The 25,421-nt window shown below is 40.7% G+C and overlaps 1 protein-coding gene across 2 annotated transcripts in view; it reads right to left on the reverse strand.

Moving 5' to 3' along the window:
• Window positions 1-25,421, reverse strand: part of LOC124135588 (atrial natriuretic peptide receptor 1-like) — a 654,598-nt gene that overhangs the window by 448,272 nt on the left and 180,905 nt on the right. For both annotated transcript variants that reach the window (XM_046500976.2, XM_046500985.2), the window contains exon 2: window positions 19,709-19,763. The gene's annotated coding sequence lies outside the window, so the exon portion shown is untranslated. The remainder of the gene's footprint in view (window positions 1-19,708; window positions 19,764-25,421) is intronic.

Below are 25,421 nucleotides of genomic sequence, written 5' to 3' on the forward strand. Positions count from 1 at the left end.
AGCGTAAAAAGAAATACAGCTGATTTTCTAATGCACATCGATAAAAACCAATAGACAGCTTTTAAAAGCGGACAGCCAATATCCCTGCAATAGGGCCACAGGTGGTTGACTAATGGCTTCGTTGTTGTGACAATGTACGTCAAATTGCCACTGTGATAGGACGCGTTTTTAGCTCTGCCTTGAACATTTCATTTGCCTCGCAAAGCTAGAAGCATTAATCGATTCCGGAAGGTATTTCGATACTTAGCAGGTAATCTACTATTGCGTTTTGTTGTAATAAAAAGAGCAGATATTATCAATTTCGCATGTATTTTATTACAAGGGATACTGCTTGTCCTGATAGTGTCAAGGTATCGAGCGGAGAGTTGGGCAAAGAGAAGAGTTTAAAGTATTGGAGTGTTGGGTTCTACTTGGGGAGTTCCCTCGGAGGTGGATTAAAGGTGCCCCCTGTCATGTATACAATTAGTTGGAGATCCCGGGGTTTGAACAACTTGTAATGCTCCGTCGGTCCTCGAATAAAGTTATCCCAATTATGCTTGAACAGATTCGGGTGATAATAAAGATTATGATTTTGTATCATTATCATTACAAATGATGTCATCATCACCTCCTTCCAAACATCATCATCTTCATCGTCGTCGTCGTCAGCGCCCTCGCTATATTGTTTTTTATTAACATCATTGTCGTTGTTAGTGTTGTTAGCATTATTATTATTATTAGTAGTAGTAGTCGTAGTAGCAGCAGCAGCACGAACATGTAGTAGTAACATTTAATTAATTTAGCAGGAGTAATAGCTGTGGTGGTGGTGGTAGTAGTAGTAGCGGTGGTAGTAGTAGAATTATAGTCGTAGTAGTAGTGAGTGAGTGAGTGAGTTTGGGTTTAACGCCGCTTTTAACAGCTGTTATCCAGTCATCACGGTGTGTCAGCTTAATGTGGGAGGAAAGCCCGAAGTGATGCAGGTCTCAGATGCTTAGTACTTCGGTGAAACCCACGAGCACGGGTATGGTGCTAACAAACCTAGAAACATAATCGGGGCGAACCGGGATTCGAACCCACAATCATAGGCTCCTTAGACGACTGGGCCACCCGCGCCCACCGAGTTGATCTAAGATGAGCTTTTTCTACATCACAAGTTGTTGGAAGAAATATTTTCAGTGTGAGTATTGGCGAGATGGTGTTCGTAATTTAAACAATATATTTTTGTTTCTGGTTGCATAAAACCATATAAGACGTACATATAAGCCTTTTTTATACAACCAATACCAGTGATAATTCTTACAACACAAATCTGAATTATTTATGCTGTCCTCGGTAGGAGCGCAGCACCTCACGAACCTGTATACATACGTTCCACCATCACCCGTACATATGGCCGATAAACAGTTGTGACACATGTCTCTTTTAAGTTCGTTCGTTTGTTGTTTAACGCCGCACTCATCAATATCCCAGCTATATAACGGCGGTCTGTAAATAATCGAGTCTGGACCAGACAATCCGTGATTGAAATCATGAGCAATTGGGATACGATGACATGCATCAACCAAGTCAGCGAGTCTGACCACCCGATCCCTTAAGTCGCATCTTACGACAAGCATAGTCGCCTTTAACGGCAAGCATAGGTTGCTGAAGACCTATTCTACTCCGGATCTTCGCAGGTCGTCTCTGTTATGTCCAGGGGTCACATTAAGCCTTGTTTAACACTCAGAAATCAAGTTAACCATGAATATTTTGTGTGAACCCTACCGTTACCTCCTGACATTGAGTGATGGCGGCAAGGCTGTAACACATGTTCACAAGCAATATTTTCGTCTGTGCATTTAATCTGAGGTCATTGGTCACATCACTCGTTGTTTTTTTCTTCTCTGGAACCAGGCAGTGGCTTGTTTCGTTGGTTGAAAGGTGCGACGGCACCGCAAAACAGCCAATCAGGACAGGCCGTATTAAATAGGTTCCAGATTAATGATTCATGGGTATATGGCTCCTTTGTATCATAATATATAAATAAAATAGATAAATAAATAACTAAAATAGTGGAACGGAGTATGGCTCTTTTGTATCGATGTAAACGCCCCAAAAACTAAATCATCCTGGTATCTAAACTTGTAAGCGAGTTTGTTGTAGTTTAACGCCGCACTCGGCAACATTCCAGTTATATGACGGTGACCTGTAAATAAGTCTTGACCAGACAAACCTAAGTTTGATATTGTGAGCAATGATTCGTGTCGACGGGGGTACGACGACACGCAATCAACCAAATCACCTCTTACAACCTCCATATGTTACTAGGGATCTAAAATACTAAACCGCCTCCGTGGTCTAGTGGTAGATCGCATAGATATTGATTCGCATTTTTGGCAAGGGGTCAGCAGTCGTATTAATTTGGTTGGTTGGTTGGTTTGTTGTTTAACGCCGCACTCAACAATATTCCAGCTATATGACGGCGGTCTGTAAATAATCGAGTCTGGACCAGACAATCCAGTGATTAATATCATGAACATCAATCCATGCAATTGGGATTGATGACGTGCATCAACCAAGTCAGCGAGCCTGACCTCCCGATCCCGTTAGTCGCCTTTTACGACACGCATAGTCGCCTTTTACGGCAAGCATGGGTTGCTGAAGACCTATTCTACCCCGGAATCTTCACGGGTCGTATTAATTTGGAGGCGCATTAATTTCAAGATTTACAGTAGTCCTCACGGGAATGGTTTCAAACTAATGTCTGAACATGTTCCCGATGTATAACTAAATTAACTGGTGCCTATTTCACAGTTCCATCGCCTCACATCATTTTGTTTTGTTTGTTATCTTTTGTTACAGTTTATAAACGCAGCAATATTTCAGCTATATGACGGCGGCATGGAAGTAATCAAGACCAGGCACACCAGTGACAGCAACTATTACATCGATAGCTTTGCTTTGCATCTCATCAGTAAGAGTATCGCAGCTCACGAAAGATTTGTATGGTCATCAGAGTTTCAGAAGACCATTCCATTGTTCCTGGCACCAACAGCAGTGCCAGAAGGTGTGCCGACACTACTTCATCCATTGTATCCCCCAGTCCTTGATCAAATCTTCATCCATCTGTGTCTTCTACAGAGTCCAAGGAACCCATCCAATGACCGCTTATCGGATAAGGCATATTATTGGGTTGCCACTCAGAATTGGTCGTAAACCTTTGGAGTCCCTGGACGGACGAGCAGGCAGCGTTAATTGAACAAGCTTCCGACTTGCCCAAAATGTCGCTGGTGCTTTATTGAAATTAGCCTTGTCAGAGTTTTACGAGACGTGTTGATTAATGGTTTGTTTATTTGTACATGTCGCTCTGTTCAGCTAACTATGTCAGTGTCGGTGGATGTGTTTCAATTAAATTTACATAAACAGACTTTGCAGGAAGACACGGCTGGGTACTTTAGCTATATATTGAGAGGGATCCTGTTTATCAATGTAGCGATTACGACCTCGCAACTTAATGTACATTGCCCCGTATCTGTGTAAAGAGTTCATCGTGAAGTTTGTTAAGCTTGGACGTACCTTGGATTCAGTTCGTGTATATAGTAACGGAATTATTCCTTCAGGATGATTGAAATGTAGAACGACTCCATGAGGAAAATCACCAACTGCTCATTTATTTACCTATTACCATTATTATTGTTGTTGTTATTGTTGTTGTTATTTACAGATTATAGTTATTCAAGTGGGAAGTGGCTGGTCCTGAGCAGCAAACAGAAAGCCTTCTGTTTCACTTTTCAGGTCAGCCGCCGACTTCGTCCAAGCGAAGGACTCTTCAAGGTTGCTTTTCTTCTCAATCCGGGCTGATTTGATATGGCACTTCGTTGGTTGACATTCATTTCTGTACCGTCCAGCAGTACAGAACGGTCAACAAAAACAACACTGACATTGAGATTTTGTCTCACATGCCTGGCTCGTTTGATATTATTATTATTATTATTATTATTATTATTATTATTGTCGTTCTTCTTGTTCTACTCCCTTTTCTTCTCCTTCGTCTTATTATGATTATTAAAAACATTTACAAATCCCATTATGCATGGCATGTCGGATAAAGAAATCTTTATTCCAGAAATCGCTATTGATATCCCATTTCAACATCAGACTCAGTAACGATAGAGAGGAACATGTACACACAAATGTCGAACGCCACACAAGGCCTAACTATGAAGCATCAAGTCGAGACAGGCTTCCCATTACAGCTCATATCAAACACAATATATCAGCCAGTCATCACAGACAAGTGAACTGTCTCGTTCCCTGATAGTTTCGTTTCGTTATTCCTCCGGTGCGTGTTTTTAATGTTACCGGGTAAAGTGTTACGACCTTGACAATCAAAGGGGAGAAACGAAATAGGATTCAAGATCGGGACTATTACTCAGGCGGGCATTTAAGTTATAAAATCTTTATGTGACCTGTAAATTGTCTCCTTAGAAACCAGGCGTGATATCAAGACTGAATAGGGGGACCTGTGTGGAATTTTACTGTCCACTGCTCGTCCCTTGAGACATATTAAATAAAGAACAGTCATGTATTACAAAATCAGTGGACACACAGCCTCAGAGGCCACGAGAATGACAGTTAAAGACGATACTGCCTATATCTGTCTGTCTGTTGTTTAACACCGCACTCAGCAATATTCAAGCTGTATGACGGTGGTCTGTAAATAATCGAGTCAGGACCACACAATCCAGTGATTGATGTCATCAGCATCGATCCACACAATTTGGATACGATGACATGAATCTACCAAGTCAGCGACCCTGACCACCCGATACCGTTAGTCGCCTCTGACGACAAGCATAGTCGCCTTTTGTAACAAGTATGGGTTGATTCCTGTGAGTAAGTGAGTGAGTGGATGGGTCGGTGGTGAGTGAGTGAGTCTAATTTGTTTGTTTGTTGTTTAACGCCGCACTGAGCAATATTCCAGCTATATAGCGTCGGTCTGTAAATAATCGAGTCTGGACCAGACAATCAAGTGATTGATACCATGAGCATCGATCCACGCAATTGGAAAACCATAACATGCATCAACCAAGTCAGCGAGCCTGACCACCCGATCCCGTGAGTTGCCTCTTACGACAAGCAGTGGTTGCTGAAGGCAAATTCTAACCCGGATCTTCACGATCTTCTTTAACGCCGCTTTAAACAGTATTTCATTTTGTCCTTGAGTGTCAGGTTAATGTGGGATGAAATTCCGAAGTGATGCATGTCTCAGATGTTTACCCCGAACATGATTTTGGTGTTGACAAACCAGAAATTAGAATCAGGGAGAATCCGGATTTTGAATCCATTATTTTACAGGTATCTGCACAATTGGAAGCCTTCTCTGAACAGCGAATTGTGGCGTGCCCGACGACCTGTACCCCTTCATCTGAAGGATTATCTATGATGTGTAACATCGTCTACACATGTACATTTGACAGATGCTCTGAGAGTTTCGAGTTATGAGTGTGTTTGTATTTTTTTTAATCTTTTGTAAACAATACGCACTCCAAGTAAAACAATATATCCCGCGTTGGCACTCACGCCTATGTATTTGAGTCAGTGAACATGAGTGAGGTTTAACGTCGCTTTGAACAGTATTCCAGATATTATACCACGGCGTGTCAGATTAATGTGGGAGGAAATCCCGAAGTGATGCAGGTGTCAGAAGTTTACCACGAGCATGAATATGGTGTTGACAAAACAAAAATTAGAATCATTGAGAATCCGGAATTCGAATCCATTATCTAAAGTGATGCATGTCAAAGACGTTTACCACTTTGGTGAAACGCACGAGCCATTATGGCGCTAGCAAACCTAGATACATAACGAGCCAATCGGGATTCGAACCAACGATCATAAGTTTCTGATGTGCCCAAGGGACGCCAACCGTTTCAATCTACGCAACTTTAGTTATAGGTGAAACAAACATGTCATGTTTGTTGTCGGGGCATTGGTGTCCAAGTGCTATAGAGCTGTAATTTTCACATCAGAGTTGCACGCCTTGTTCGTACCAGGATTCGCTACTTTTGGTTCGAAATCCATATTCGAACAAGGCGTACCATACACAGGTTTCCACAAAATAATGTGCATCAGCTGACAAGTGACAGAACTGAAATATTTTTCAAAGTAAGGTTAACACTACCATGCTCACAAGCATTTCGTTTTGAAACTCTATTCACCATACTCATTTTAGTTCTGCATTGATATTGAAGATATGGAATTGTTACGAAAAAAATTAAAAAATAATACATAACGCCTGATTGGTGTCTCAGGCGTCTTTTCTTTGCAAGACAATACATTCACTTGATATTCGGCAAAAATTACAACATTTCAAAAAATATAGGGGTCATGATCATGTAGTTGCAAATTCATTTCTTACTCCAGCCTTCATTGAAACAATTTATTTTTACGTACATTTACCCTGACAGATTATTTTTACAGGAATTAGTGAGGGTTGAATGAACATTATCAAATATGACAACTGTACTTTCAATTTCCAATTACAATACGTTGATTTCTTTTGCCCCCAGTGTATGTAGAGTCATTGATAAACTTCATATAATTTAGGATCACATTATTGATTACGACCTTCCTCAATGTGATGCTTGAGGTTTGGGTTTTCATGATGTTATAGATGCGGTATTGAATTATCAGATGTCAAAGGAATGGTAAAATTGGCTTCAGGAATACTAATATTCTGTCTGTCCCTTGTCTACGGATATTTTTTCCGTATATTTGATGTTTGACTTCAATGTGCAGAGCTTCTCTTGGTCTGGGAGCGAGGCAGGATACCTTTCTCAATCGATAATATCATATAGCCGAGACGTTTTGACTCTCTGCAATAAAATATCAGTTGCGCGCCTTGTGAAATAAGTACATGTCTGGAAGAAAGGTTGTAAAAACATCATTCTCTCCAGGCATTCTGTTAACGAACCCTTCTAAAGGAAAAAAATCTTCTTTTCTCATTTTTTATAGGAAGCTTCTTACAGGAGTTGCTGTATCTTATCTCCATCTCATGGGCATCTATCTACCTTTGATTGCAGAACTATGACACTTGTTTAGAGTCGGAACATTCTCAATTTCGAGTTACGAATGATGTATAGTGATGTTGTAATAAAATAGGAAGTCACAGAATTATCCTTTAGAAATTAACATTATAAACATTCAGCGAACAAATTCATTTCATTTTTCGGTGTTGGTTGACATGGCAGTTTGGGGAACAACATGAACATGGCTCAGTTTGTGAGTGGGTTGGATTTGACGCCACGTTGAGCAGTATTTCATACATATCACGACATATCTTGATGCAATTGGAAAGGCCCGCCGCCACGCAGGACTAACAACAAAGGGCAATGTGTTGGCAAACTAAGGGCAATGTGTTGACAAACTAAGGGCAATATGTTGGCAAACTAAGGGCAATGTTTTGGCAAACTAAGGGCAATGTGTTGGCTAACTAAGGGCAATGTGTTGACACACTAAGGGCAATGTGTTTGCAAACTAAGGGCAATGGGTTGGCTAACTAAGGGCAATGTGTTGGCAAACTAAGGGCAATGTGTTGGCAAACTAAGGGCAATGTGTTTGCAAACTAAGGGCAATGGGTTGGCTAACTAAGGGCAATGTGTTGGCAAACTAAGGGCAATGTGTTTGCAAACTAAGGGCAATGGGTTGGCTAACTAAGGGCAATGTGTTGGCAACCTAAGGGCAATGTGTTGGCTAACTAAGGGCAATGTGTTGACACACTAAGGGCAATGTGTTTGCAAACTAAGGGCAATGGGTTGGCTAACTAAGGGCAATGTGTTGGCAAACTAAGGGCAATGTGTTGGCAAACTAAGGGCAATGTGTTTGCAAACTAAGGGCAATGGGTTGGCTAACTAAGGGCAATGTGTTGGCAAACTAAGGGCAATGTGTTGGCAAACTAAGGGCAATGGGTTGGCTAACTAAGGGCAATGTGTTGGCAAACTAAGGGCAATGTGTTGGCAAACTAAGGGCAATGGGTTGGCTAACTAAGGGCAATGTGTTGGCAACCTAAGGGCAATGTGTTGGCAAACTAAGGGCAATGTGTTGGCAAACTAAGGGCAATGTGTTGGCAAACTAAGGGCAATGTGTTGGCAAACTAAGGGCAATGTGTTGGCAAACTAAGGGCAATGTGTTGGCAAACTAAGGGCAATGTGTTGGCTAACTAAGGGCAATGCGTGAGCAACCTAAGGGCAATGTGTTGGCAAACTAAGGGCAATGTGTTGGCAAACTAAGGGCAATGGGTTGGCTAACTAAGGGCAATGGGTTGGCTAACTAAGGGCAATGTGTTGGCAAACTAAGGGCAATGGGTTGGCTAACTAAGGGCAATGCGTGAGCAACCTAAGGGCAATGTGTTGGCTAACTAAGGGCAATGGGTTGGCTAACTAAGGGCAATGTGTTGGCAAACTAAGGGCAATGTGTTGGCAAACTAAGGGCAATGTGTTGACAAACTAAGGGCAATGTGTTGGCAAACTAAGGGCAATGTGTTGGCAAACTAAGGGCAATGTGTTGGCAAACTAAGGACAGTGTGTTGGCAACCTAAGGGCAATGTGTTGGCAAACTAAGGGCAATGTGTTGGCAAACAAAGGGCAATGTGTTGGCAACCTAAGGGCAATGTGTTGGCAAACTAAGGGCAATCTGATGACAAACTAAGGGCTATGTGTTGGGAAACTAAGGACAATGTGTTGGCAAACTTAGGGCAATGTGTTGACAAACTAAGGGATATGAGTTGACAAACTAAGGGCAATGTGTTGACAAACTAAGGGCAATGTGTTGGCAAACTAAGGGTATTCCAACCTGCAACCAGTAGATCGTGAAAACTGTGGGTCGGAATAATAACGCTTGTGATGAATGACGTCATATCATAGCTATATCAGCTATAAGAACGGTTCAGTCGAACGCATTCTCGAACAAGTTGATGATCTGCCGTGACTGTTATAGATTCAAATACCAACATATTGTGAATGAGTTGTGTTTTACGACGCTTTTAGTACTATTTAAACGAAATCACGACACGGGATTCCGGAAATGGGCTTCAAACATTGTACCCATGTTAGGAATCGAACAAGGCTTCAGCGTGACCCCCTTAAGTTACAGGGGTTATATTGTAAGCTTATAGTTTTCGCGTTGGAAATCAATTCCAAATAAGGTTAATTACGTTAAGCCCTTTCTTGGTGTCTCTGACCACTATGACTTACATATAAACCCTGAAAGGTTTCCGCCAACACCTGGTGTCCTGTCTGATTTGCAGTGATTCATTCATATATTTATCTCCGCAATTGTGCCTGTTACGCCTAATGGAAACTGGTCGTTCTCAGATGTTGACGTTACATATTTACGTATGAGGTTAAATAAATAAATTCTATAAAGGACAAGGGATTCTATTGATTCTTTATTACAATAACTGCGACGTTTCGGTGAACATACTAACACCATTGTCAAGAAAGTGACGTACAGACATTGAAGTAGGAAGATTATATACATGTGGATAATTGATGTTGAAACTTTAACCTTATCTGTTGTGTAAACATTACTTTGTATAAACATCAATTTTCAACTCGAACATGTGACCCGTGAATGTTCGACCCATGTATCGAAGCTTTGCTGTCAGAAATCATTGTTTAGTGCTGTGTGACTGTAAACCTTGAATGAAGCAATATTCAACCCTCAGTCTGTATTTTTGTTTTAGCAATTTTCTTATACTTATACCCTTGTCATTGGTTTTCCCTGCGGCCCATGTTAGTTCTACTCGGAATGACAAAAGACCCGTGAAGATCCGGGGAAGAATAGGTCTTCAGCAACCCAAACTTTGCTTGTCGTAAAGGGCGACTAATGGGAACGGGTGGTCAGGCTCGCTGACTTTGTTGATGCATGTCATCGTATCCAATTTGCGTGGATCGATGCTGATGATGTCAGTTACTGGATTGTCAGGTCTAGACTCGAGTATTTACAGACCGCCGTCATATAGCTGGAATATTGCTGAGTGCGGCGGTAAACAACAAACAACCAAAAAAAACAAGACAATATGATTTGTAAATTCCATACTGTTAATATTGCTGGAAATATAATCACAGGTGACTCCTTCATGTTGACGACAACAAGATTATCGTGTGCAGTATGATAGTTTCATTGGCATCACAACTTTAAATCTTCATGACTGCTGTAGAAGCATGTACAAGAAACATTGACCAAGAGAAAAGATGAATCCGTCGAATGTCTTTCAGAGTGGGTTTCGTCAGTGTATGATGTTGTCATCGGTTGAATGCACAAACTGAGAAAAAAGGGAAACAGAATTGGAATAAACCCATTCTGCCTCAGCCAGCTGCCAGTCAACGTCTAACTGCCCAACATGAAACGTTTGTAGTTGTTCTCGCTGATCAGAACTCAAGTAAAATAACCATTATATGTAAGCATCACTACTTTACTTCTTTGATCAAAGGACTTTGGATAAGTAACATATCAAATAATGTCACATAAAAGGCTAGTATGATAACTGATGAAAAATCTGCCCAAACCACACATCACTATTATCAACTTTTGACTAGACTCTGGATTGAGAATCTCCATAAAAGTCCGTGAGGGGTACAGATGGACACGTTGTCCCAGAAATAAAGTTATCCTCTGTACAAATATATATGTCTAAAATAAAAAAATAAAATCCAAATGCATCCCAGAGCAACGCCTGAAGCAGAGTCAATGTAGACTTGCCCTATCCTTGAGCTGGACTTGTTGATATATTGTTTGATAAAGCAAATGTACCACCATATCCCTGCCTCAAAGACCTGTCCTTTAACATTATCAAAGAAGGATTTCCTTACACTCACATTCTTCATTGATAACATCTACGTGGCAATTGGATTAAGACACCCATGTAAGAAGTAGACATCCCATTGGCTCCAATTATGCTCCCTTTCTTGCTGATATGTTTTTTCATGCATAAGGATCGGGACTTTTGCTCGGTTTGGGAAAGGAGAAGCAATTAATCTGACCAAAAAGTCTAACTTCAGCTTCAGGTATATCGATGACCTGATATCATTTAATAACGGTGAAAATGCCAATTCCTTCCACCGATGTACCCGACTGAACTAAAAATGGAAGAGACCAATCAAATCGACTCATCTGTTTCATATTTAGATCTGTGTATAAAGATTCAGTGACAAAACCCTCCCCACATGATTGCATTGCAAAAGGGATGTCTTCAACTTTCCAATAACTAACTTCCCCTATAAGTCTGGTAATTTTCCAGCAGTTCAGTAAATCTTTTCGCAACTGGGATACGATGACATGCATCAACCAAACCCAGCGAGCCTGACCACCCGATCCCGTTAGTCGCCGATGATCTATTCAGAATCTTACGATGGACTCTAGACATTTCTAATGATTATGGGAATGGTTTTGGCCCATCTATTTTTATGACATAAAACTAATATACATAGCCCTAAAAGTTGAAAAAATGCTACCACATCAACTTTTATAAGACATTCAAAATAGCAATAAGACCCTCTAACCAAATCACACAATTATTTTTTCAGATTAACTTGTCAAACTACAGACACACATACTTCGCACAGCAGTTGGTGCTTCGAGAAACTGTCGTTTTTATGAGAACATCATATCATACAATGTACTTACTGCATAGTATTGCTGTTCAAGTGAGGAATCAATACCTGAACTTGATTTTCGTGAAAAGATATTGAATGTGGACTTGAAAATTATGAATTACGGATGCAAGAAAAACGACATTCAAACATATGTGGTCAATAAAATACGCGTTTTAGATGTGAATTAAAAAAATAAAGAGACGAAAAAGAGAGAATCCGTGTTGAACGAAAAGAAATATGTCACACAAAAACTAATATAATATTATGTCATGTTATACATATTAACAAAAGTGTTGCTATTTCAATTAGAGGCGGGGCTATCGGGTAGCCTAGTGGTTAAAGCGTTCGCTCGTCACGCCGAAGACCCGGGTTCGATTCCCGACATGGGTACAATGTGTGAAGCCCATTTCTGGTGTCCCCCGCCGTGATATTTCTAAAAGCGGCGTAAAACCATACTCACTCACTCACTCACTCAATTAGAGGCACATACACCTCAGTATACACTTGGAAATTGCATTTGACCAATGAATTTAAACGTCATCAGAATGTTACTAGGCTGAAAACACCGAAACACTGCAAACGTAAGGTCCAAACCATAACCATGACGTCCGTATGATATGCGTACATCACCGTCGAATAACCATTTCTTGTTTGTTTAACATTTCAGACAACATCAGACACGTGCGTATACATTCTTTTGCCAAGCTTTTTACTGTAAAGTGTGACCGGACATATGTGTATCCATTTTCTTTTCCCGTTAAGCTAAAAGCTAGGGGAGGTTGGTTGGTTGGTTTGTTGTTTAACGCCGCACTCAGCAATATTCCAGCTATATGACGGCGGTCGGTAAATAATCGAGTCTGGACCAGACAATCCAGTGATTGATATCATGAGCATCGATCCACCCAATTTGGATCGATGACATGCATCAACCAAGTCAGCGAGCCTGACCACCCGATCCCGTTAGTCGCCTTTTACGACAAGCATGGGTTGCTGAAAACCTATTCTACCCCCGGAATCTTCACGGGTCTAAAAACTAGGGGAGGTTGTGGTATCCTGTTGGTTAAATCATTCGATTAAAAAAAATAGGTACAATGTTTAAAGTCCATTTACGATGTCCTTTGCCGTGATAGTGTTGGAATATTGCTAAAAGCGGCATAAAATGTTCCTCATTCATTCACTTGGACGCACAGTGTGCGTAGTTGCCTCCCTTCTTTGTAGTTAGGATCCAGGTGTAACTGATTAAGAAAGTTGACACGTCTTGATATGACATTTTGTACTAGCATTGCCCAGATTATGACCCTTGATTCGTTAGTACAGACTGCGGTTTCACCAAAGTGGTTAAAGTCCACGACCTACATCACTTTGGGCTTTCTTCTGACACGTCGTGGTGTAGATGAAACACTTTTCAAAGCGGCGTTAAATCCAGCTCACTCACCACTTCGTGTTTCCCTTCAACTCGGAGATTACTCAAGGCAAAAGGGTTACTTTGAAGTTAAAAAATTACTTCAAAGGAAGTATCCGACGACACGATTACGGTTGATACCCTGACATTACATGTCTATCGTACAGCACTGTCGGCGTTATTTCAAGAGTGCAAGAAAGCCAAGATACAATAACAACGGGATAATATTTTTTAACCGTCACATATGTACTCGTTGGATAAAACCTCATACCCCATAATTCCCATGCCGTTCCTGTGACATCGTTCGAACTAACATTTCCTACAACAACTACTACTACTACTACTACTACTACTACTACTTCTACTACTAATTTAATGAGACTGTCCAACTCATTGTCAGAGTATGCCCAGCTTTGGCATAAACACAGTATATTGAACGGAATGATGGCGTGGCTCGATAATTTTATTACAGTCTTCGCCATGCTTGTGGTTTGAGCACAGAGGTCCATCCATGCTACGAACCAGAATAGGTAGAGGGCGTCATGGAAAATGACAAATACAAAATTCTTTGGAATAAGCCCGTACAACGCCTCAGGCCAACAAACCTGATCTTGTCCTTTTTGATAAATCCGATGAAATCCTTAATTTCATTGAATTTTCTGTCCCTTTTTGACACTAATGCAATTGACAAGATTCAGGGAAAACGTGGCAGATATGCGGACATCGCTTTCGAAATGTCACGCTTGCATCCCAAGTACCAAGTTGTCCGTCTCCCCATTGTTCTCGGTGCCTTAGGTTAGGTACCTCCCAATCTGTAGACTGACATTGGGGGAGAACCGGGGTTTACAACGGACCCAACTGCCTGTGCGGGAGTTAGCAGGCCTACCGGGTACCTATTCACTGCTGTATGAACAAGAAGCATATTTCGAACAATGTCACTCGCCAAAGGAGACACCGAATGTGATACACGGTTTCAGTGTTTGGCTGGACTGCTCCGCGACCAACGTTGTTGAACTTAACCTGATTTGTCACACCTGAAATAACACTCCAACAAGTGATCGAATTTGTAAAATATGTGAAATGAAAGGTGTTGGTGGTGAATACCATTCTATTTTTAAATGTCCATATTTTACCGATGCTCGTAAATTGTATATCCCATGTAAATGTAGGAACGAACCAATTATGCTAAAGTTCATAGGATTGTTTAATTCTTTAAACAAAACAGTCCAGAAGAAACTTTGGAGTTGCCGTGGGTGTTGTAGTTGGTGAAGCAAACGTCGTGGATGTAGCAGTTGTCCTTGGTGTCGCAGTTGCCGTGGGTGTAGCAGGTAATGCATGATTACACCAAGACACAACATAAACATGACATCATGCAAGACGGTCGCGCTAAATTCACACAAACAACAAACATGAGTGAGTGAATGGGTGATTATGGTTTTATGCCGCTTTTAGGAATATTTTAGAAAAGGTATGTCTTTATTTCTTCAGTGGAGTTTTATACACCGACGATAAGAGTGAGTGAGTGAGTATGGTTTTACGCCGCTTTTAGCAATATTCCAGCAATATCACGGCGGGGGACATCAGAAATGGGCTTCACATATTGTACCCATGTCTGGAATCGTACCCGGTCTACGGCGTGACAAGCGAACACTTTAACCACTAGGCTACCCGACCGCCCCAAAACAACAAACAAACAAAAAGTGTTCGTTGTAAAGACGATTTTACCCAACACTCCCAGGAAAGATGTCATGGTTGAAGGGTGAGTGAGTGAGTGAGTCGGGTTTTACGCCGTTTTTAACAGTATTCTAGTTATATCACGGTGTGTCAGCTTAATGTGGGAGGAAAGCCCGAAGTGATGCAGGTCTCAGACGTTTACCACTTCGGTGAAACCCACGAGCACGGGTATGAAGCTGACAAACCTAGAATCATAATCGGAGTTAACCGGGATTCGAACACACAATCATAGGTTTCTGGCATGCCCAAGGGACGCAACTCTGCACAGCGAATCGCGGCGCCTTAGACGACTGGGCCACCCGTGCCCCCTCATGGTTGAAGGTCCCGTGCACTATTCATTTGACCATAGAAACAGTTTCAAAGTCCAGATGGGTAGTGATTGTTCTCAAATCAGTTGAGGATAACAACTTATTACGATAACAATCCCAAACGTAAAGGTATGTCACCAACACGAAACGAATGCACGTGCCGATGCATCATCAAAACATTTTCCCAAAATAAAGGTGAGGTGAAATGGGGTTTAACGTCGCGTCCAAGATTATTGCACTTATATAGCGACGTGCATGTACGTGAGTGTGTTTGTGTGGCTGCTTGTACCAGTCCGGACTGATGCCGATTTATAGTGCTAGCTCACTGAGATACCATGCCGCAGTTTAACATGAATACCCCACTTAGACACAGTATACTGACTCCGAGCCGACCAGTCCTTGTTTTAGCCCCTTAATGCCGAGCGCCAGACAGGGGAACGTCTTTTGGTATGACGCGGCCGGGGATCGAACTCCGGACCTTCCGCTCTCCGGTCGGACGCTCTACCACTAGACCACGGAGGTGGTCCCCAAAATAAAGAAAAGAATCACACCAATCAGTACACTAAAGCCCATTCATAAGATTAAACGTCAGCACCAGAGAATAACCAGTCAGCCGAAACAGATTCAACAAGGCGTAAAAGGCCAAAAAGTGATGAAAATTATATTATGGGATCAGTGCACGTGATGACGCCAGGTGATCGTGAAAAGGGTAAGCAGGTCCTGCCCTACCGGAGGCATTCGCCACTCAAACAATTTTCATTTTAAAAAATCAGTGTTCGTTTGTCGCCTGACGCCTAACAGCAGTACTCAGGAATATTGTTGAAAGTAAAGATGGAATATTGCTAAAAGTGAAATATAATATTTTCTGCATGTATGCACATTCGTATAGACTCTGCTTCGTGTTATATCCCATTCTGGAGTTCCCTTTAAGAATACTACAAGAGCGATTATTTCTCAACCCTCCGTCCATTATACAACACGTGGCTTTATGCAGAACCTTATACATGTCCCTAGAGTGTTTGTCCAGAGCAAATATGGATAATTGACCACAATTCGAGGTCAAGCAATATTACAGGGACGCTAAGAAGACATGTCAGATTGTCCAGGGGGATTGGCGAGAGGATGTGTCCAGATAAACTATATAATTGGGCAGTGGTTGAGGAATGGCCATTTCTTGTTGATTACAACTTGTGCCTTCATATGTAATTTGATTGCAAGTGTCGATCGATCAGGAGAAGAGAACAACAGGATCCTTCTCAGAAATAGCAGGACACTTCTTCGCATAACCATATAATGCTTCAGTCACCATAGATGAATGGGTACAGACATCCTCTCCTACAACACAGCACACTCGCGTGTTATTTCACTCTGTACATTAACACAAAGTGTTTTTTAATCCACGCACTATAGTGCCATTAACTTGTCACTGCGTGACATTTCATTTGTGATGTACATGTTCCTTTAGCCTTTAGTAATTTAAATAATCAACAAAAAGAACTTTTACCCAAGACTCATTTTATTGGCATTTCATCGAGGGATATATATCTAGAACACATGCGAGTAAATAACTTTAAGTCATTTCTATATATTTTTACGTAATCTATATTTCTTTCAAATCAAGTCAACTGGCATTTGATACAACACAATCACAATCAGTTAACGAGTCCCTCATTGAATGCAAGCACAAACATTGTTTTAGTAAAATAAAGTGTTGTTTTCTCAAGTGAATCATTTCTTGGAAAGTTTAATCGCTTTCATTGTCCATCTGTACACTCGAAGACATGGTAATCAATACCATGTAACATAAAATGTTTCGAAGTTCTTTATTCTTAACTTGGAATTACATTTTAAGTGATATGTAAAGGTTAATTATCCGTTACCTGAAGACTTGACATAATGACATATATTTCAAGAATGTCTACTGTCATGAAATTTAAAATTTCTTTATTTGGATTAGTTTGACGAACAGACAATGTTAGCGTGATCTTCACCAATCTTTAACTCGTTTTGCTTTTAACGTTATAAGTTGGTTGACTTCATCCATTGGCAGTGCCATGAAAATAATTGTCCAATGCTCTTTGCTCATCACAAGTATTTCAAAAATCAAATAGGCACAACGTGTTGTTTACATTTGTTCCCTGTCGCACAAGGAAAAACATACAAGGTAATAGATGCTCATATGCTCTTAAGCTTTAAGTAAGCTACATATTCAATGCTGAATAATGCCTCAGGTGTTTGAAAACAAAGACGTTATTTACTTTTTCCGAAGAAAGATTCTCCGGAACTAAGAACACAGTACATTATAATATAGCAGTATTCGAAGACGTTTAATGACAATTTTACCCACGGCAATACTTTCTCTTTCATTGTTGTCAGAACATAAATGAAATAAATGTCTCAAGATGATGAAGAGATGAGGAGGCTCCATTAGGCATTTTCCTTTTTAACCGGTCACTGGGGCGTCAGCATCCACAACGGAATTGCTAGGACGACATATACAACAATCGCTGTCTTGTTGGAAGCACATTCCGAAAATCAATCAACAGAAAACAAGAATGTCGTATTGGGAGCTTTGCTTTTCGGTTGTGTTGGCGTTCCTTCGATTCCTGGAACTCTTTTATCCATTATGACATGTTATTCGGGAACCAGCGGCTAATCCGTTGATTACTCTTCTCTTAAGTCGATGTCAAATATGCCACGGTGGTTGGGCAAGATTTCACCAGAATTGATTGGATTTGGAACATGTCACATCAAGAAGGCGTTATTGACAATTAGAGTATGTGCAAGTTGTGTGTGGTAACCCTACAGTCTTCCCCATGAGAGACCCAGAAACAGGAAAACACATTAGAACACCCCTGCATAAATTTAACCTGATCTTAAATCAATAAGCCATGCATTTCAGCACTTTCGAAAAATTAATGTCACGCTCGGTATCAATGGGCACCATTTAGACTCTGATAATGAAGAGGATAAACACATAACAGTGAAACAATCACCAGTTATTCCAAGCTTTATGCGTGTGTCCGCAACTTTAAATTTCGCCAATATCTTGTAAAAGCTAAATGTAACTTATAGTCATCCCGTTTCATGTAGAATGTGTTCAATGCTACGATTACTCACTTCCTGGTCTTTTAATGGCACCTTTAATTCTGATTCTGGTGTTGTGTTTTTCAGTGAGTTGCTACAAAAACGGCACAACATGGAAAAGGTTAAAAGAGCAGAATGTTGAAAGCAACAAACAAGTCTTTAAGCCTTAACGTTCCGTTCTATCGATGCATTACAATATCTCAGTCGAAGTTAATTTCAAGCCCCGTCACTAAGATGCTATTGATTGCAATGTACATGTGTACATGGATCATGTTTTAATTGCTTAATGCTATTGATGGTTCCAAGCATCGTATATTGTATGGGATATTGACATTTGATATAATATTATTGTTTGCATCAAAAGTTAGGGATCCTGCGATATTCTACCTGAATCGACATTGTGGTTCTGACAAGATGCGTATTTAGTTCAAGTGTAAAATGGCGTGACGACATAAATCATCTACAATGTACTTATATCTGACCTTTACTGGGGAAATGGAAAAATTGATTAATATGTCAAACGCTCCCATTAGCAAATCATTTGTGATGAAAATGCCTCCGTTAATGTGTTTTTAGTAGATCTAATTTAAAAATGTAATTCACAAAATAATAATTAAACATTAAATATGCAAAACAAAAATTATGAACAATCTTATCAAGTAAGATCAAAGAGAAGCTGGTGGCATTTTAGCAAAACATACTCATTTTCGAACAGATGCCTTGATCGTCACATGTCTATTGAATTACACGTATCTCATAAAGTGAACACATGCGTAAAATTAAAGCAGACAAGACCGTAGATGCTGCTTATACTTGACGCATAAGAAATTATCATTTCAAAATGCCATCATGAGGTTGCTGCAATCAAATTTCCCGAATCATATCAATTGTATATTTAGCATTAAAAGCTACCCTTCGTGGACAGCTTGAAATGCTTAAAATGTGAACGGGAAATACTGTGTAACATAACTTACATTTGTATTAAACTCTAACCCTGACAATGTGTCATACTTTTACACGCCACGGTGTATTCTGAATTCATCCCATGTTGCAATTATTTACCCCCATTTTGTACATTCTCAAATATTCAATGAACATCTAGTTCAGGTAATGGAACAAATCTCCTTGATTGCTTAGAAATCTCACACACATTACCAAACCTCTCCAGGTCTCTTGGTTGCTCGCGAGATCTCGTGTGGGGAATTGTAAATGCCAGATTGGAAAAGCAACGAACTACGGAATAGAGTGTGGTGTGTGGAATAGATAGTAACGGTTGGGGCGTCGCGTATCAATCGAGCCAATTTGTGTAAGTGAATTTCCAGCATTTGACATCCTGGAACATAAATTTCATCAATTTGGTATGGACAGTTGTTGCCTTGGGACACGGGGGAAATATATACCCAGATTCGTGGTAACACAACCATAGATGGGATTAGCGGAGGCAGTTCTCCATACACAGAATTGAAGACAGGGACAAGACAAATGGGAGATATCACCACGAAACACAGGCCGCTAAGGTACCACTGTAAGTCAAAGTAACATGGAAGAAAACAACCACTTACCGCACCGCATCCGATGACAGTAATTCCACCTGTTTTTTCGTCTGTCTCTTATAATCTGAAAGGTAATTTAAAACTATAGATTTCATCAGAAATTAAAGGTGTTTATAATAAGTTTGATAAGGAATAAAAGCGACAAACCACATTTCCATAATCCTAAGATATCTCTCCTAAAAGCGGTGTCCATTGTAAGATTCCGATTTTATCATCGGTTGGGTGTTCAAGAATCACAATCAAATAGTGATGATGCTAGATGTTCACGAAATGGTGACATATCCTGCTCCACCAGTGGCACCCGTCATAAACACATGTAAGACAATTGTCACCCCGTCACCTTCCCACAGTCTTCTGATGTTATCTTCCCTAAGAACATAGCAAATAATGTTAAAGAGGTTGTCGATCTTAGATCTTCATTCCTGTGACTAATTCGATATGTTATATCAGTAATCAAATGTACGTGGGCCAGAGCCCTTTCTATCCAGATATTTATTGATATCCCCATCGTTATCACCACCAACCATTCCTTGTGCATGTGACAGAGAGCCAATGACACGGTAAAAATCAAAATGGTATGGTTTAAATACGGTGTTATTGTTATATATAGTTTGACCAGAAATGGTAAATTATAGATTTATAAAGTCATAGACCACTAGATTAGTTTGTCCAACAAACACAGCTTACCCAAAGCTACAAAACAGCAAACTGTACAGACACCTCTTTGACCATACTGTCCCAATATTTCACTACCTCTGTTTTCATATCACATATATTTTTTAGATTGTTTTGATTGATATTGTCCTTCATGATTCCCCAAATATGATCAATTGGGTTCAGGTTCGGACTGTAGCCGGGCCATTCCAGGAGTGAAGTGTGTGAGTGAGTTGGGTTTAACACCGCTTTTAACAGTATTCCAGTTCTATCACGACGTGTCAGCTTAATGTGGGAGGAAAGCCCGAAGTGATGCAGGCCTCAGACGTTCACCACTTCGGTGAAACCCATGAGCACGGGTATTGGGCTGACAAACCTAGAAACATAATCAGGGGGAACCGGGATTCGAATCCACAGTCAAAGGTTTCTCGCGTGCCCAAGGGACACAACTCGGCACAGCGAATCGCGGCGCCTCCAAGAGTGCAACATTCGGCTTGTTTAACAATACCTTAGAATACTTCGCTCTATGTTATAGATCGTTGTCTTGCTGGAATACCCACCCGTTACCATACGAACTTGTGCTGTTTGGAGATGTCACTGTAGAATATCAATGTACACTGCGTTAGTCACAAGGAAGAGAATATATGGATGACTGTCAACTTCTTTATTATGAGGAACACAACGTTTCGGAGTATATGCTTAGTCCTTCATCAGGTGAATCATTCATCATTGTGTTCCTCATAATAAAAAAAGTTGACATCCATATATTCTCTTCCTAATGTGAATCACTTCTAAATGCCTTTCAAAGGCCTGCGTTAGTCATGTTACCATTAAATACAGGTAATGGCACATTGTACCCAACACAGACACCCCACCCCACACATGTAATTTAGGTATGTATTTTGGACGCTGGTAAATCCGTTTTTCGGTACCTTTTGTCCACATTTTATGCAGTTTGGATGTAGCCACACTAAACTTTCATCTGAAAACATCACTTTGGCCGTGTTGAAATATCTATGCTCCAAACACCAGGTCAAACGTCGTTCATGCTGCTGTTCAGGTTTTCGGAGAGGTGATGGTATTCTTCGTGCCTTCTGTCGATCCATAGCATGCAAATGTGCTCTTGTCGCTTAAGAAACATGAACTGTTCTTACATTAATCTTTTCATGCCTAATATTTTCTAGGCTCATCCTCTGTTTTAGACGCCAATAAAACAATTCGCCTTCTAACACTAATTCACTTTCTTTGGCCTACCTGATCCCTTTTTTCTTATATGCTAGTTACGATGCAAATGTGCATGGATCCTGTCGTCAAATGACAAGTGATACAGTGTGAAAAGTGTTCATATATTGAAAACAAGCATGTATGTGTAAAGATTACTCATCACGAAACTTCCGTAAAAGGATGCCATCAAGGCTGGAAGAATTCTGTGTGTGTGTGTGTGTGTGTGTGTGTGTGTGTGTGTGTGTGTGTGTGTGTGTGTGTGTGTGTGTTCGTTCTTATTAAAAAGACAGTTTTTCAGAACACCGACAGAAGGAACATGTATACCTTCCTGGTGACATGGGTTAGAATAGGTACCCAGGATACTTGTTGTAAGAAGCAGGTGGATCGTGTGGTCAGGCTCTGTGACAGATTGCTATTGTAACCCAATGGCATGGATGGATGCTTATGTTTTCAGTCACTGGTTTGCCAGGTCCGGACTAGATTACTTACAGGCCGACGTGATATAGAAAACCTATTGGTGACTGCGGTATCAAATAGCATCTCTCACTCACGCAACGAAGGTTTACAAAACCTCATGTTTCTATTCTACAAGACTACATAAAAAGACACATTTATCTTGTTACTAATGACCTGATCACAGACGGAACCCCATTGTTCGTCCTTTGAAAGCATCCTCCCTGTCAATTACACATCGTAATGTACAACATTTAAGTTGTTGATCACCAAAAGAGCACAGTCCTCCGATGAAAAAGAACAATAACTCACAGTGTACATTTCTACAAAGACAAAGACAGATATTGAACGATGTTCATTTCAGCTTAGTCCGTAATCAACAACAATGAAAAACACATCACGGGACTCATCATCCATTCTTACTCTTTTCATTGTTCTCACAAACAATGTTATTAACTCATGTTCTTTACAATCAAAGAAAGGATTATTTTCAGGTTTTCCGGCTCCATCAAACTGCAGAGAAAGCTCCAATTGGCGTCGCTCTCGATGGCGAATCCCGCTGAAATAATTGCAACATGTGAGGAGTTGGGAGGCGTGTGAACACTTGGCACTGTACGCAGCTTACAAGGATTGCACCTACTTCTGCTAGACCTCGTTAGGCCGTGTGTCCGGTTTAGATCACCGTGGGTTTTGGTGTTGACTTCGACCAAGCATAATTGCTCTGGCGAAGTCATCGTCATTTCAGATGATACAAGCCCTACGTGTTCTTTTCATGTCTGTAGACATAATAACATAAGTATGGTCTGTCTCTTGATATGATATTTGGAGAAAGGGATCAGAGAAACAGACAGTTTCGTGTATGTTGCGTCCGTGGCTATCTTGACTGGCTCAGATGGATTACGTGTAAACGAGAAAAATAACTCGTGGACTTTGGATATTAACTTTGTCGTTGCGAATTAATTAGAAAGTGACATTTTCGCTGCATGTGTAAGCTGTGATAAGACTCGAAAGGGAGTTTTCAATTACTACTTTGATTTTCATATTTTCATTGAGAACGTTGTTATTAATATTGGTTGCCTATTTCAGACTTTACGTGTCCTCTTGAAACGGAAGGTTTATCAAGAATGTAATATTAGGAAATATCCAACTAAATGTTTGCGTGGATGTTGTTTGTCAGCGATTTTCATTATTATGACTGCATTATCTGACAACAGTCAGTACGGAATCAAGTCTGGTCCAGACAATCATGACTGATAGCATAATCAACGACAGCCGCTCTCAGATTACAGTGAGTGACTTTGGTAAAACGCCGCTTTGAACAGTATTCCAGTTATATCATAGTGTGTCTGTTCGATTTGGGTTGACAGCCAAAAGTGATGCAGGTCTCGGATGTTTACCACTTTGGTGAAACTCTCAAGCATTGGTGCTAAAAAAACTAGAAACATAATCAGGTCGAACTGTGATACGAAACCGTAACCATAGATTTCTTGCGTGTGTCCAAGGGACGCAAATCCGCACAGCCAATTGCGGCGCCTTTGACGACTGGGCCACCTGTGTCCCCGCATTCAGCAAACTTAAGGCATCACATTATTACCACCCTAGCGTGAAGTACTTGGGACTTCTTTTCCACGGAAGCTTCATGGTATATATGGCTGTACACTAAGCACGTTTTTTTCGAGAAGCGACCGCCTCCGTGGTCTAGTGTTAGAGCGTCCGCCCGGAGAGCGAAAGGTCCGGGGTTCGATCCCCGGCCGCGTCATACCAAAAGACGTTAAAAGATGGTATTTGTTGTTACCCTGTCTGGCGCTCGGCATTAAGGGGCTAAAACAAGGACTGGTCGGCTCGGAGTCAGTATACTGTGTCTGAGTGGGGTATTCATGTTAAACTGCGGCAGGGTATCTCAGTGAGCTAGCACTATAAATCGGCATCGGACCGGACTAGTACAAGCAGCCACACACACACACGTGCATGCACGTCGCTATATAAGTGCAATAATCTTGGACGCGACGTTAAACCCCATTTCACCTCACCTTTTTCGAGAAGCGGTTGTATGGAAGTTACTTATTCACTCCGTTTTTTCTTTTCTTTTTTCTCTTAGCTCTATAGTGTTTGCTTGCATTTCGGGTTAAAGAGAATCACATTTAAACCTAATTATGTGTCATCAATCATTTAGGATATATTTTATCTCATGTTCAATGAGGGGGCACGGGTGGCCCAGTCGTCTAAGGCGCCGCGATTCGCTGTGCAGAGTTGCGTCCCTTGGGCATGCCAGAAACCTATGATTGTGGGCTCGAATCCCGGTTCGCCCCGATTATGTTTCTAGGTTTGTCAGCACCATACCCGTGCTCGTGGGTTTCACCGAAGTGGTAAACGTCTGAGACCTGCATCACTTCGGGCTTTCCTCCCACATTAAGCTGACACGCCGCGATATAACTGGAATACTGTTAAAAGCGGCGTTAAACCCAACTCACTCACTCACTCACTCATGTTCAATGATTACTTATTCGCTGATTGTAGAATATGGTGTTCAGGTATTTGCAATACGCGTTCATAATGACAAGAGAGGTAAGGCCAATAGAATAAATATAACACATTAACGCCAGAAAATAACCAGTCTCGATCATCCACCGAAACAGATTACATTGAGCACGAAAAAAGAAGATGGAAATTATTTTAAATAAGCTTCCACTCGGAGGTTTTGACGTCCCTGCTTCTGATAATCTATTTATTTCAAATGAATATCAATCCTAACGTGGACGTTCGTGAAATTAAAGCTAAATCATATTCTTATAAGTTAATGACAAATGTATTTCTAAGGTAACGACTTTCACGAGTAAAACATGTTCATAATTGGAAGATATAACTGCTTAACTGACATCAATGCAGTTCATCAAACAAAAAAACCTTTTCATGTCTCCAGTGATTTGCACTGTTTATACATATGTTAATCAGCACCAACATAAATGTATCGAAGAAGATTTCTTATATTAAAAAAATATTAATCGTTTAAACCAGGCTTAATGAAAAAAAATGAACACATTGTTCCTTTAAACAGACATGTCGAAATGACAAAGTTTATCTGTTCACGCACATGCCCTACTTGTTACGGCGTTGTGAAGAAGCGAATACAGCTTTACGCCTCTTTTAGCAATATTCTAGCAATATTCCAGCAATATCACGACGAGGGACACGGTAAATGGGCTTCGTATATTGTACCCTATGTGGGGGAATCGAACGGTCTTCAGCGTGACCAACAAACGCTTTAACCACTAGGCCATCCGACCGCACGTTATGAAGCAGTGGTAAGTTAACCACTTCTTTTGATGCTGTATGTGACAAGCACTGCATTAACAAAGTGTTTTGGTATGAAATTTAGAATGTAAACGACAAT

Source organism: Haliotis rufescens, unplaced genomic scaffold (assembly GCF_023055435.1).
Source record: "Haliotis rufescens isolate VD_foot unplaced genomic scaffold, xgHalRufe1.0.p SCAF_70, whole genome shotgun sequence".
Lineage (NCBI taxonomy): Eukaryota > Metazoa > Mollusca > Gastropoda > Lepetellida > Haliotidae > Haliotis > Haliotis rufescens.